Raw genomic sequence first — 15,430 nt, forward strand, 5'->3', positions numbered from 1 at the left:
CACCTCTGTGCTAAGTAGTACCTTATACAAGAAATAGGCCCGATGTTTTCAGCTGAACTGCTTAGGGATTGAGGCCTAGTCTACATACAGATTTTGTCCTGGCAAAACTAGTTCGGTTAAGGGTGTGATATTTTTTTTATTGATAGTTATACTATTACAGCCTCTGATGTGGAAGTAGCTACATCAATATAAAGGTGTTTATACCATTATAACTCATTCCCCTTCCCTACAGGAACAGATATTCCAGTATAAGGCATCTTTATACCAATATAACTTCATCTCCCCTAGAGGGTTGTACCTCTATCACTAACTGTACCAGTGTAGTAAAAAATGTGTATACAAGCCTTAAGAGCTACTTAGCAGGAGGTATGGGTGATAAAATCAGACCCATTGTTTGTTTTTGTTCTCTGTCCTAATGGTGCCTTTAGTAAAATATGAAGCATTAACAGCTGCCAACTCAAGGGCTGATTGGGTCTATCAGATATGATCTACCAATAACAAGCAGCCTGTTTTAATGAGGCACAGATGCCAGCTGGGGTATTGTTTTGTGTGACATGAACACCTGAGGAATCACAACTAAACTGAGGTGACCAATTCACCTCACCATAGCAACTTGAAGTAGAAGCTTTTATTCACAACCAACCTCCAAGGGACCTGAACCAGAAAGTGTGAGGTGAAAGGCTCTAATACATTTAATTCACTGAAGTCACCCAGTCATTATGTGTCTGTAAAACCCCAGAGCTGACATTTGTTGCTGTCACATACTTCATTAAACATCAGGCAGAGCTTAGCATAGGTATTGAAGGCCTAGAGCTGGCCCACAATTACTGGAATCACAATGGGTGCTTTTTTTTTTTTTTGAACAAGCCCATGCCCTTTTGATTTCAAAAGGGAACTGTGTATTTTGTGATGGTACCTTCCAACTAGGAGGATGCAAGTGAGGAGACTGATGGATGAGATCCTTCTGAATCATCAACCAAAATAGATGAAACTCAGGAAATCTGAGGGCATTTCATTTTTCTGCTGTTTGATATACACAGCAATAACATTCTTTAGTAGACAAGGTTCAACAGCTCCTTTAACACAGGAGCATGGGTATTGCCATACCAAGCAATGATAACTAGTTGCTCAGACAAGGCATGGGACAGAAACAGGAAGCTTTATACCCAGTGGTGTCCAATCAGCAGTCTGTTAGCCATTTGACCTTGTTGAGTTTGTGAGTGTAGCTTCCAGTGTGGGGTATTAGCAGCAGAAACTTCCCAGCTACTGTATCTTAGTGGTGCAGAGGCTTCGCAGGTGTGGGTTTGATATCTGTGATGTCTGACATCTGCACTAGTACCAGCCAGCTTTGAAACGGGGAGCAGCAACCAGTTCCTCCACACATTCCACTCCATCCAAGCTCTGCTGAGAATGAGGAATCAAATCCATTGTCATATTTGGTAAAATCTTCATTTGAAGGCACCTGCCAAAGAACCAATGCAAGTAGGTAGCTGGAGAGATTAGACAAGGGACCTAAGCATGTAGCAGACAGTTAGAAAAACCTTTCTTTTTCTATGCAAATGTTTCTTTAGTTCCAGTGAGCATTTGGACAGTGTGATACTAGACAGGATGGCTGAGGCAGGATGTAGTTGGGTAAGTGGCTGTATACAGCTATGATGTAAACAGGTGCTCCTCCAACTGAAATTAATTAGGTCACATATTACAATTTATTGAGGTCTCACTAATATAATATATGTATTTTATTGAAGCCTAATCTAGGTCTATTGATGGCATCTCAAATTACCAGAAGAGCTAGGCTGTCAGGAAGAGCTGTAGGAGGCCCTGCATTCGAGGATTCTGGTCTTTTTTGGACCCCAGGAAGATTCTGGGGAATCCGGGGGCAAAATCTGATTAAACAATTGAGGGAAAACTCAGTGAGGGGTTCCTTGTAGGGTTTTCCATCCCCCACCAATAGGTATTTCTACAGAAGGAGTAATCCAGGCTTTGACAGTCCTTACTAATGGGTCTTTTCCTAACTATTAGAGAACATTCTCTCTCATTACCAAAATTATTGGGAGAACTCCCTTGTACAAAGTTAAGCATGCATGTAAGAGTTTGCAGGATTGGGGCTCCAGTCTGAATCCAATCAATATCCTCTCAATTGACACTAACCCATAGGATGGTGCAGACTCCTTTTCCCCACCCTTCCTAGTTCATACAGAAATATGAAACAAAGAGAAATAACTACAATTAAAAGAAATTAACAAGCTATAAATGAGAAAATAAATCTTCCTGAAAGCAGCAGTTAGATGTCAGAGAAGTGTTGCAGGGGACATATACTAAAGACCTTGAAGAGACATGGTCAGTGAAAAATCACATTTGCCCGTGGAAGTTTTTGCCTACTGTTGTAATAACTAACACATAAGAAGCCTATAATTGAAAGAGATTAGAAAAAATATACCTGTATTTTTGGAAAACATTTGACAGCACTGCTTGTATAGTCAGTTTTACTGTTTCACTATAGTCACTGTCCCCTTTCATTTGTATGGACCTTTCAAAAGGCAAAAGAGAGGAAAAACAATTTTTAAACTAGGTAAATGTAAAACCACCAAAATTGGCTGAGGGCTACAGAGTCAGCTGTAATGTCTGAAATTATTTTTAACTCACTTTTGAAACTCACCGGTTGACTGTTTTTTTTTTTTCATGCATCCGATGAAGTGGGCTGTAGCTCACGAAAGCTTATGCTCCAATAAATTTGTTAGTCTCTAAGGTGCCACAAGTTGTCCTGTTCTTTTTGTGGATACAGACTAACACAGCTGCTTCTCTGAACCCTTTTTAAAGATTGTAATTGTTATACATGAAGTTTGCCCTATACAACAGTAGATGGCAGCAATGCAAACTACTATGCACCCACCATTCATTTAGAACTGAGCAAGTCAATCACTGAAATGATGGCAGGGGTGATGGTGGTGCTAGAGGAATTATTTTAATTACTTTGTAAAAATAGCAGCCCAACCCACACCACATTTACAGTGACATGGGAAGTAAAATAATTATTTTTGATTTTTTAGAACTGGAGGCTCAGGATTTTTTTTAATGTTTACATTCGGATGGTCAGGAACACTGGGGCTAATAACTACTGATGTTGGATGTCATGAGCTTCCCATCTTGGCTGAAAAAGTCCAAAGCTCCTAGTTTAGCAATTTTCAGGATATGCAGCAAGGGACATTTGATTTCCTGAGCTGACTGAGACTGGGAGGACTCTGCTGGGAGGTCATAAAGATCAGAACTATGCTTCTAGCTGCAGGATGATTGTGATGGGGTGTCCACCCCACCCAGGACTAGAAGGGGTTAAGGTGGCCAGGTAAGTCTATTAACTCCACAGACTGCATCTGGAGGAGGAGCCAGGGAGCAGAGAGTTGTTTGCAAGTAAATTCAGCACTGTGGGAACAAGCGGGGTCTATAGAGCCAGGAAGCTGGCAACAGACAGGTGCAGCTGCTAGGAAAGAGCATTAACTCTCTGGGAAGAGAGAGGACGGTTTGGACCTGATACACCCAGAGAAAGGAGGGGAACCAGGAGTTCTAGGAAGCAGTCCAGGGAAGGAGCAGTGAGGGCTGGGAGAGGAAAGCCTGGAACTGCTGGATTGAGGGTCGCTGGACTGGAACCCGGAGTAGAGAGCAGGACAGGGTTCCTCTATCTGCCACTGGGGAAGTGGCACCAGCGGGGCAGTGACTGGAAGACTGCCTACTTCACTGTGGGAGCCACAGAGAATTTGGAGGACTGTACCCCAGAAGGGGGGAAAACTTTGAATGACCTAGCCAGAAGGCTGAGTCACAAAGAGGATGCTGCAGTCCTTGGGATGAGAGAGGAGTGGCAGACGTGTAAGAGACATTGTGACAGCGTGTGAAGGGGTATCAGCATCAGCCTAGAGATAATCCTCAGAGTGACCAGGAGGAGGTGCTAGACAAGAGGTGATATCACCCGTCCGTATCATGGTGATATGATTTAAGTTAGTGATCAGGTAAGATGCGGATCCTAGAGTAACCTGTTTATATAACTGTATTTTAAATGTGTGTCTGAGCATCTGGAGCAGTAGCTAGGTGTTCCTATACATGGAAGGACTGTTTACATTGAAAAATATTAAATACGTATTTCCCACAAGACAAACAGTTGTTAGATCTATGTTATCAGCATTATTTAGCAGCCACTGCTGAAGGATCCTCTACCAAATATGTATCAATCTTTGGAGCTACACTTCATCAGGTCCATGGAAGTAAATCTGAGTGGGACAGCACCCTTTATGCTTTGTGAGAAATGGTTAATAACGTCTGAAAACAACTTCTGCTGTTAATTCACCTTGATTTATAAATGTCAATATTTTCAGAATGGCATCAAAGTCAATAGGACCTACCAAACCCTCATTACTGTATGAGAACCATAGATGTCTTAAAGCAATTTATTTTCTAAAAGTGAAAGAAATATAACCCTGCATCTAGATGTAATGGGCTCCTCTGCTCGAAAATCTCACTATTACTGCCTGGAGATGTCCCCCATGTAAATTGGGTCTCTGATTATCTTGATGTGAAGTAACCTGATCTAAAAGAATTACAGTTTGGAGGAAGTCTAAATGAGGCACATAAATTGTATCCATGAGACTGGCTATCTAGTAAAGCAAAGATCACAATCTCTGGGACTGTACAGAAATTTAATTCAGTATATTCTGCTCTGGAAGGCACATACTGCCATCAGGGAAATGGAGTTTTGGATCTCTAATTGTTCATATGATTGGTGTGGATCAGAAGGCCCTCTCTCAGAGGACCAGAATATTATTACCTGTATCAAATCTTTCTTAAACTACACTGAAGATCCTATCTGGGTCTGTGAAAAGTAAATCTGGCTCCCCACCACTCTTTATTTCCAGCTGCTAAACTGCATTAAAAAGCAGCATTCAATATGTTCATGGAACTACCTGAGGGATGTTGTGTGATCAGAAGTGGAAAAGGAGGTAGTCTAGGAGACAAACTTTCTGTTCAGATGAAAATCTAAAATGAAGTTAATCAACTGGAGAAATTCTTACTCCAACTCTGGCCCCTTTATGCCAGATAAATGGTCTGAAGAGGATTAAAGGGGCTCTAAATTGGATCAAGAGCGGGGAGAATTCCCCATGTGCAGGAATTGAGGAAGACACTGGCAGATTGTCCTCTGAGGACCTCCTCACAAGCCCTAATGTAGAGAGCGTGCCAGAGGTGTGGTTGGGGTGGGAGGGGGTATAATAGGGGCAGGGCTACATCATGCAGTGCTATGTAAATAGGGTGACCATATTTCCCTATGCTGAATATGGGATACTTGGTAAAATTACTTGTATTAATGTGAATTCAATGGCAATCAATCAGAAATATGCAGCTCAAATTAACATTGAGCCCCTGTTAAAAAGAAATACTGAGTAGTTGTGTTCTTTTTATTTACCTTCTTATCCTAAAGGCTTTAAGGCTCACACAGGGAGGGGTGACCGACCGACCTGACCCTCCCTGCTTGATGCTCTCTGCCCTCCATGCCTGATTGGGCCCCCAGAAAGGTACCTCTCCTGGTACCTGGCGCCATGCCTTCCCAAGGCAACACGTGGGTGAGGGGCACGCAGGGTCACATTCCCACTCCGCAGATTTCTACCAGGGTTCATACCAGAATGTGACCGGCAGCAGCCTTTTGGCACTGTGTGGGAGGGATTGGACGGGAGCTGCTTCCAGCTGCAGGGGAAGAGTGGGGGAAGGGAGGACCTGGCCAGCTGAGTTCCCTGTAAGCTCTGCACCTGCGTGGCCATGCAGCGGGCTATCAAGGGCTGTGCAGGCGCGGAGGAGAGCCCCCTCCCCTGGCCTGGCCTGACCCAGCCCAGGCCTGCCAGAGCTGCCGGGGAGAGGAACCCCGCGCTGGGCCTGGCCCAGCCTAGCCCCGCCGGAACTGCCATGGCCTGGGAAAGGTGCTTCTCACCCAGCCCTGAGTTGCTGCAGTGAGAGAGGGCTGGGGGGTGTCCTCTCTCCCCAGGGCAGCCTGCACCCCAAACCCCTCATCCCCTGCCCCATCCCAGGGCCTTCACCCCTAGCCTGAGCCCCCTCCCATACCCCAAACCCCTCATTCCCCCCCCCCCAGAGCCGCTACCCCCGCATCCCAACCCTCTGCCCCAACCCTGAACCACCTCCCATACCCTGAACCCCTCAGTCCCATCCCTACCACACATTACCTGCATATTGGTGCACATAACAAAATTCATTCTGTACATGGACGTAAAAAATTAGAGGGAACATTTCTGGCCGGTGTCTTTGCAGAGCTCATCTCTTCTCTCCCACCCCGCAGCTGGAAGCAGCATGTCCCTTCCTGCCCGCACAGTGTTTTTTGTTTTTTTTTTGAAGCAGAAAAGAATTTTATTTGTGTAACACTTACAAAGAATCACCAAAGGGGATAAAGCAAAACTATGCAACAAAACAAAAGCAAACAGAAGGTATGACACAGCAGCCTTCAGGAAGGAGAAGTGTTCAGGCTAGCCTGGGCCCAGAGCGGGAGGGGCTTCCTCGACACTCATGGTCTTCCACTCTCTTGAGTTACCTGGTGGCCTAGAGCGGGGGGGCTTCCTCGACACTCGTGGTCTTCCACCCCCTCGAGTTACCTAGTGCCACGCCCAGTGTCACCGATTATTCCTCTCCTGAGAGTGCCTGACAAGATGGGCATGGCTGCGGGGTGGGCGGTTTGGGGGTGGGGGGACATACACCCATGTGTTATAGGACCCGTCCTAGGTGACAATGATGATGGTATCCACAGCGGCAACGGCTGGGGCTGAGGTCTCTTGCTCTTCCCCTCAATCAAAGGGTCAGACGGAGGGAACCGGACGGGGGTCACCGAGCAGAGAACCTCGGACAGCGCCCACCGCTCCTCGAAGGTGTCAAGGGAGTCGGTGGACGCCGCCCAGGGGAACTCTGCCCGGATACGTGAATGTACTGAGGATCGGAAAACAGCCCTACAATTGCAGGACGCTTCACTAGCCAACCTCCCATCTCTGGTTTTATAAATGGCTGTTTTAGCTAGGGCTAGGAGGATTTTTGCTAATACCTCAAGGCTGCTGCTGGCCATCTACAAAACCCAGCTGCCTCCTGTCCCCCCGGCTACAGTGCAGACAGGAAGGGGTTAAGCCCTAAGGATGCATTGTGCACCAGGGCCCAGGGAACCTGATTGCAGGGGCTTCAGCAAACCCAGCCAGACAGATGGCTCAGCATGGGAGGGTGCCTAGGGGATGGAGCAGCCTCAAGCTCCCTGGAGCAGGACCTGGGGTGGTGGATGAAGAGGGTGCTAAGACCCTGCCCAGGTGGCTGCTGTGGCATCTACAGGATTGGGGTGAAAACGGGCTGCAAATTGCTTCCCCACCACCACTTCAGAGCTTAGCTGAGGGGTGGAGAGGTTTCCCCATGCCAGTGCTGTGCAGGGCTTTAGCACATGATGCAGGGCTCAGCTTCTCCTGGGCAGCACCCTGGGCTGGAGGGTCTTGGGCTTTCCCAGGGTGCCTGCCCAGCCAGAGGCAGTGGGAGAAGGAAGGAGCCTGCCGGCCAGGCTGTTGGTGAGCCGAGCACTCCAACCACAGGCTGGTTCTCTGCACAGCGTTGGGAGTGGGACGCACCACTCCAGGAGGGATATGTAGGAGCAGCAGGCTGGAGGGGGGCAAAGGGGAAAAACAGGGAGAAGACAGTGAGAGGGAGAGCATATAAAGGGCTCATGGGTGAGCAACAGAAGCGACACCTAACCAGCCACTGCCTGGCACCTGCCCGCACTCACTAGCCACCATAGCTCACAGAGCGCAGACAGTGCTGGGCAGAAACGGGACGGGGGGCAGGGCCCTGCTGGCCCAGACCCGGCACACAACGGGGGCTGTGCTGACAGACCAACAGGGGGGAGTGGCTGGCCCCGTGTGCTGCAGCTTTGCCCCACCATCAACCTTGCATACCCACCCCCATCGTTCCCCTCCACCCCCACCCGCCCGCCACTCACTGCTGGAGGGAGGGCGGCTTGTGAGCAGGAACCTGGCCAGCAGCAGGACCTGCCAGTACAGACAGAAAATATGGGACAACTAGCCCATTTTTAAGAAAAAGTTGGGACACTGCAGGAAGGCTTAAATATGGGACTGTTCCTTTAAAAATGGGACGCCTGGTGACCCTAGTAGATTCTGGGCAGCAGCCTGAAGCGGCTGCTATAGGCTGCTATAATTTAAATTGCTCTTCAGGCATCTCCAGACCCTAGACTAGCCCAGAATCAGGAAGGCGTGAAAGGGTTGCTTAAAGCCATTTTAGTTCCCCCTCCCTCTGAGCTGCAAGTCCTGTGCTGTGTCTTTTAGAGGTGCAGCACAGAAGCTCAGCCTAAAACTCTATTAAGATGAAACACACTGTGAAAAGGACTGAGAACACTTGGTCTAAATATAATTGTATTGCCCAGGCTGGGAGATTGGTTAGTTCTCCTGAGCACTAGGAGATAAAGGGGATCTGCCTTTATATGTAGTCATGAAATCTCCAGAAATCACTTCAAAATGAAAATAAAATAAAACAAAAAGAAAGAAAGACTCTCTCCTTCCTCGTCATTAGACAAATCCAATATTTTTACATTAATAGAAGGTATGTTTTACAGGATCTCTATTTTTTTTCATAATCATTTTATTCTCTTTGGTCCTAATACTGATTTCAATGAGGTTGATAGGGTTTTGCCATTGACTTCTAAGGCATCAGGATATGGCCCTTTAACAACACAGTCAGTAGGTATGGTTAGATGCCAATATCAGTCTGACTGGTTTGATATGTTGATCTCAGAGGTGAAAGAATTTTGGCTGAATTACTTGTTGCTATTATTGTGTTTAGTGACTCAGTTCATATGACACCAGATTTGTTGCTATTTCCATTTGTATTTTCTGCTACCATACATATGATTGTATCCATTAGAAGTGCATTTGCATGGGATTTCAAAAGCCGCCCCCCCTTCCCTCCCCCATGTAGGTGATTCATGTTTCCCATGTTCAAGAATGTTTCTTCTGATTGTAGTTAAAAACTATAAAAAATTAATTATGTGTAGATTACAAAGGGCTTTTCTCGGTCTGACGACACACATTCTATTTGAAGGAGGCAGACATGATTTCATTTAGAAGCTGTTCCACACATTGAGTCTCATGGCTTATGCAGGAAAGTGAACCTATGTCCAATACTGAGACTAACATGCCTGACCAGTCAGACTGATATTGACATACGGCAGCTCTGTTCTCTCCCTGTTTCTCTTCCTTCCTTTTCCACAGCCTGCTCTTCCTTTTTATCCCTTAGGATCCCCTTGCTAGACATATTCAAATATCAATAGGGAATTGTATGTTTGTTACTTAGACAGTTTTTCCAAATTGTAATTATTTACTTTCAATATTATACATACTATATACAACGCAATACACTTTGCAACAACTTATTTTGAGGCAAGGAAGTTAAAAGCTTTTGAGTTTAAACTTTAACTTGGACAATCTACAAAAAAGAAGTTTCTTAAGTACTACAGAATAAGAGTAGCAGAGTATTAGGAGTGGCCATTTGCCAGCCAAGACTGGGAAATCTGTACTTCAGTGTCTGTAGTCTAGGTTCATCCTGTAGGGGTGCAGATATGCACATTTCTCCACACTATGCAGAAGTCTCTCTGCACAGTTACTGGGGAAAGCTGAGAACGGAGCATGAGCCATTGGTAAATGCCATTAAATAGTTGCAAGGGTCTAACAAATTTACAAAACAGAAACATTCTGAGCTTTAAAACTGTCCCTTGTTCCATTCAGAGAATCTTTAAGCATCTTCAGGAACAATTAACAACAGTGGTTGACATTAGGAAACCAACAGTTGCAAAACAGGCTGAAAAGCAAAGTTAAGAAAGACACACAGTGACAACATATCTACAAACTTTGCAACATCAGAGGTGTTCTTTATCCAGTAAGAAGACACCACAAGTAATTTCAAATCAGAGCCAAGTCCTGAGGTCCTTACTCAGTTTTCATACAAATGTATTCAGCCCTTACACAGGCAAAATCCTATTAACTGCTATGAGATTTTGTTTAGTACTGAGTAAAAACTGAGTAAGGACCTCAGGATTCAGTGCAGTCTTTTTGATATGAGGGATATTTGCACAGTAAATCTGTAGCTGTTAGGTGGAAAGTTTGGGGTTGACTGATATTGACTGTAACAATTTCTTAAAGCCAAATTCTGACATGAAATTTACAATGGTGTATACACAAAGAGTTAAATCCTGCAGTGGTTACTCATCACTTATTCAGGAAATATTTCCACTGATGTCTAAGTAAGTTTTGTCTGTATAAGTCATGAATAAGGACTGAAGGATTGGGGGAAATAAGTGTGCCAGTGTAAAATCCTCTACACATATAAAATGATTGTGCCATGATCCTAGTTGAACCTTCCTACCTTGGAAAGTAGGTCTGCCAGCGCTGAGCAAGTGCAAATGTGGAGCAGGGGAAAGCTGTGTATCTTATATATCAAAGGCAGAAAAAAACACTTGGGCATCTCATCCGAGTAAAATATTCAACCTTTGATAAAGCACATGCATAAAATACTACAGAAATGCTTGTTAACTCAGGTTGTAAATGCAGCAGGGCAGGGACCATGTATTTCTCTGGTGCTGTGTATATAGTAAACAGCAATAAGCCTTGTAAGAGGATGATATTTTAAACCACTTGTTGGCTGCTGAAGTGATTAGTGGACATGCCCCTAAGCAGGCAGATACATGATATCCATGCTAGACTGACTGCATTCACATTCTTACCTGTTATAATTGTGACTGTTTCTCTGTGAGATGCACTGTTCTCCTTTAAAGTGGCTTCTGCATCTTTCTACTTGCTGGATGTGCCCCCAGGCACTGCTGAGTTGGGGAACCTTCTGGAAAGCAGTGCCTCTTGGGGCTGAATGCACAGCTCGTCACAGCACCAAACATTCAGAGCGAGGTTATAAAAGAGATACATGGCCACAGCTGCCTCAGTTACTCAGGGTGTAGGGAACTTTTTTCCATGTCTTCTAAGCCTCAAGCAGGTGCTTATTTCAAGGATGCTTTGGTGCCATTCTTGGCTGTCCTCAAGTTCAACAAAAAGAAAAAGAGACATGCCAAGAATTTTTCAGTAGCAAGTTTTCAGCAATATCATACCAGAAGAGGAAAACTCACCACCAAGGGAGGTCAAGGCACCATGCAATTCCTACAATTTCTGGTTCCTCTCCTCCACCTCTATCTGCTTTGCAGCTCTTAGCACTGTCATCAGAGCATGTGATCGTGCTCTGAGAGAACATTATCTGGGGATGACTCTGGATATGTGGAGGTCCTCTCCAGAACAGGTACTGGTAGAAATTCACTCACAGATGCATTCCTGTTAGTCTGGAAAAAGGAGTTTCTTTATTCTGTCTCATTTCATGGATGTTTTGGTGCTATTTTCAGGTGAATCTTACTATTGATCAAAAAGATACACTAAAACAGAGCTCAGCTCATACTGGTTGCTGCAGCATGGGCTGGACAGTATTGACATACTGATCTCTAGGTGTGTCATGTGAGCCTACCACCATCTACAGATCTGATATCTAAATGTGACACTCTAATCCTACATCCCAATCCAGTGTTGCACCTTGTGGCTTGGTTCATATAACATTGACAATGTCTGACCTGACATACTCCATGGAAATGCAAGAGTCTCTGCAGTAGCCCTGAAAGTAATCTACACTGAAATGTTTGTTTCCATTTCTACAAGTGTTTCCTCTGTGGGCAGGAGACAACAATCTTTCTCTAGATTCTGCATCTATATAGTGTACTGTGGACTATTTATTGTTCACAGTCTCTTTGTCTTCTATCAAGGTTCATCTGACTGTCACCTTTGCCTACGATCCATCAGTGACAGTTCTACTGTTTTCACTCAGTTTCCCATCATATTATTCCTGAAAGGTCTGGTAAATGCCTTCCCACTGTTTAAAGAACCTGTTCCTTTACGGGATCTTAATCTGGTGCTGAGAAGGTTATATCATCTTTTGAGCCCTTGGGAGACTGCTCTTTGTTCCTTCTGTGACTAAAGACATTGGGCTGGAGCCCAAATTGATGTAAATCACCTTAGCTCCATTGACTCAAGTGGAGCCATGTCGATTTGCAGCAGCTGATGATCTAGTCCAGCATTTTCAATTGTAATTACATCTGTGACAGAAGAGCAAAAGAGTTGAAGGCTTTAGTTGCTGAGCCTCTTTTCATCATATTCTATGGGTACAGAGTTGCCCTGCTAAATTTATGCCAGAGTCTGAGTTCCTTCTGAATCATACTACCAATTTGTTGTTTTTCAGAAAACCTCATCTAGCAGAAAATGGACTCTCTACTCTAGATGTCAAGAGGTCTTCCAAGTTTTTATTTGGATAAGACTAAGGCATTTAGAAAATAGACATGATTTGTGGTAGACTTTGGAGATCAGTGGAAAGAGAATGCCATTTTCACTCAATGCCTGTCCAAGTGGATTAGACTGGGCATTTAGACTTGTAATACATTAGCTAGGCAGAGAGTACCTAAAGATCTGTCCACCTACCGGATTAAGATGGTTTACCTCTGGAATGTTTCCACAATAAAAATCTACAGGGCTGATATGTGGAGTTCTGTGGCACATTTATCCAATACAACCCTCTTGATATACCATACAGATCTAATGCCCACTTTGGGAGGGTAGTTTTGCAACCCTTGCTTAATCAAACCTGGCATTGTACTGCCACCTAGATTTCCACACATAAAAATATGCAGAGGTCATCTTCAAAAAAAAGAAATAGTTGCTCTCCATAAAAACGGAGGTTCCTGGACAGTATTGCCTCTGTATATTCACACTACATGCCCACCTTCCTTTCTTCTTTGTTCTACTCTCATAGGGCTTTAAAATAAAGTGAAGTGGATGTAGCCACACAGCCCATGTTATAATTTTAGTTCTGAATCTGCCAGGAGGCACTCATGTAGCCCCAACAGCCACAGCTTTCCAGAAGGCTTCCAGAGCTCAGCATGCTAGGGAGTGGATCTCATATGTGTGAATATGCAGAGACAACTCTCTCAAAGAACAGCAGTTACATTTTTTCTCAGAAATGGAAAAAGACAGAATTTAGCAAAAGATTTTCATAGATATGTTGTAATTAACTGTCTTACTTCACTTTTCAGTATGTTCTGCAGCTCTTGGCTTCCTTGTATCAAACACTGCAATACTGCTACAGTAAATGGGTAACGAGGATGTAAACATTCAAAGCATTCAGGATTGAAAAACTGAAGTCTTGTTTTAGAAAAATCAGAATCGTTATCCTTTGTTGTTGCCTGGGGAGCCCACAGAGGGCTACTTTTTCATTTTACAATTAGGGGCAATTAGTGGCAGATTAGTGGATAGACAAATCTGCATGAAGAAAAATCAGGCACACTTGAAACACAGCCCCTAAATCCAAATGTGCCACATGAACCTTTTCACTGTGTGAAAAAGACCCCCACTGATTTGCAAGCATGAAATGAAGGGTTCATTTCTTCAACCTGCAGCCATATTTGCATATCCTCATTTTCAAGATTTCACATTTATGATCTAAATACTTAGAAATAAACAGTGCGATAAACCCAGGTTTGTGTGGGAAAGAAATGTTGTGCCTAAAAAAAAGTTATCTGCTGTCTATTTATGTACAGTTAAGAGGCTGAGTAAAGCACTTGAGTTTTACCAGAATTTTCCACAAGATGAATATTGCAGAAGATTCCATCTTTTACCTTATATCTACAGCAGAGGTGGATTAAGATTTATTGGGGCCCTGAGCACAAAGAACACTTGGGCTCCCCATGCCCCATTAAAAACACAAATGTATCAAAATTGATATAAAGGTATCAAAATTAATACAAAGACTCCATTCAGTGTTTACACACTGCATTAATAATGAAGCAAATCATATCCCAGTTCATTATGCCTAAATTAACGGCTCAATTTTTCCACATAGAAAATGAATAGGGCTAGATATTATCCATAAGCATCACACAAATGTGTTCACTGATAATTTGGACAACATTAGTGTTATAAGAATCAATCATTCACAGGTCAAAAAGTGGTTCTTTCATCTCCCCCAGTTTTCTTAAACCTGACCATTATGTATTGGGAGCCCCTCACAAAGGCTGCGACTCTTGCTGGTAGTTGCTCTGACACTTTTCCCTAAAATACTTAATTAAGTTTAGAAAAGGCAAATAAATATGCATATTTACATTTCCAAATCATTATAATTTATGTATGGTTTTTCAGACTCAGTCATAAAAATATAAAGTTGTCTCTATTCTTTACCGGACCTAAACAGAATAGAAACACAAATAAGGTGCTTTGCACGTTCTTGTCTTTTTTGTTGTTATCTCTTTGGCTTTTGTGGTTGCTTTTGACTTGCTAGCTAGTATGTCTGCTGCTGTGAAAAGTGATACTTATATGTTAATATCACTTTTCACAGCCTCCCATATAGCTAACAAACATACAAATATCACTTTTCACAGCAGACTTACTCAGCCCCAGCAAGCCCAGGGACAAATTAAGCCCTGGATGGGGAGGCGGATAGGGAGGCAGTGGGGGCCGGGGCAATGGGGGGGGGGGGCGGGGAATGGATAGGGAGCTGAGGGAGGCAGTGAGGGCCAGGGCAATGTGGGGGGAGGTGAGAAGCTGGGAGCGGCAAGGGTATGGCCGGAGCAGGAGGGGTGATGAGCCTGGGGCCTGCAGCTGTGGGACAGAATCTGCCACTGTGAGGCCGAAGGCTGGGGCTGGGGCTGGAGGAGGCAACGGGGGCTATGGCAATGGCACATGGGTGAACTTGGGGCCAGAGTCCCCCTACCATGGCTGGATTCCAGGGCCCACAGCCAGACTTGCGGGCTCCCAAATTGGCTGGGGCTCCTGGACACAGGCTCTGTGGGACCGTGTGTTAATTTGCCACTGATCTAAAGTTATTTTTAACTAGAATATTAATTTAAATTATGTTAAATTCTACACAACCAACTACATCCCCAAATGGCATAAAAATGATAGATACTGCAGTGATGTGCGGTATAAGACCATATGTAGAATAGAATAGAATAGACTAGAATAGCCTGTGGATACCTTAATGGCAGAATAAACACAATAAGGATGTTTTCCTTGTCTGGTCCAGCAGATCTATGCCTTTTGTAATCTTTATCCATGATTAATATTCTATTTATATTTCACTTCCATTGGATAACTATTGTACATTGCATTAAGAACATCAAGATACATTTATAATTGCTCTATGAGATTCTTGTATGTGTGCAGTGTAGTTGAAGCCGTGTTGGTTGCAGGATATGAGACAAGATGATATAAAGTGAGGTAAAATCTTTTATTGGGCTAACTTCTGTTGGTGACAGAGACAAGCTTTTGAGTCGCAC

Source organism: Eretmochelys imbricata, chromosome 1, assembly GCF_965152235.1.
Source record: "Eretmochelys imbricata isolate rEreImb1 chromosome 1, rEreImb1.hap1, whole genome shotgun sequence".
Taxonomy (NCBI): domain Eukaryota; kingdom Metazoa; phylum Chordata; order Testudines; family Cheloniidae; genus Eretmochelys; species Eretmochelys imbricata.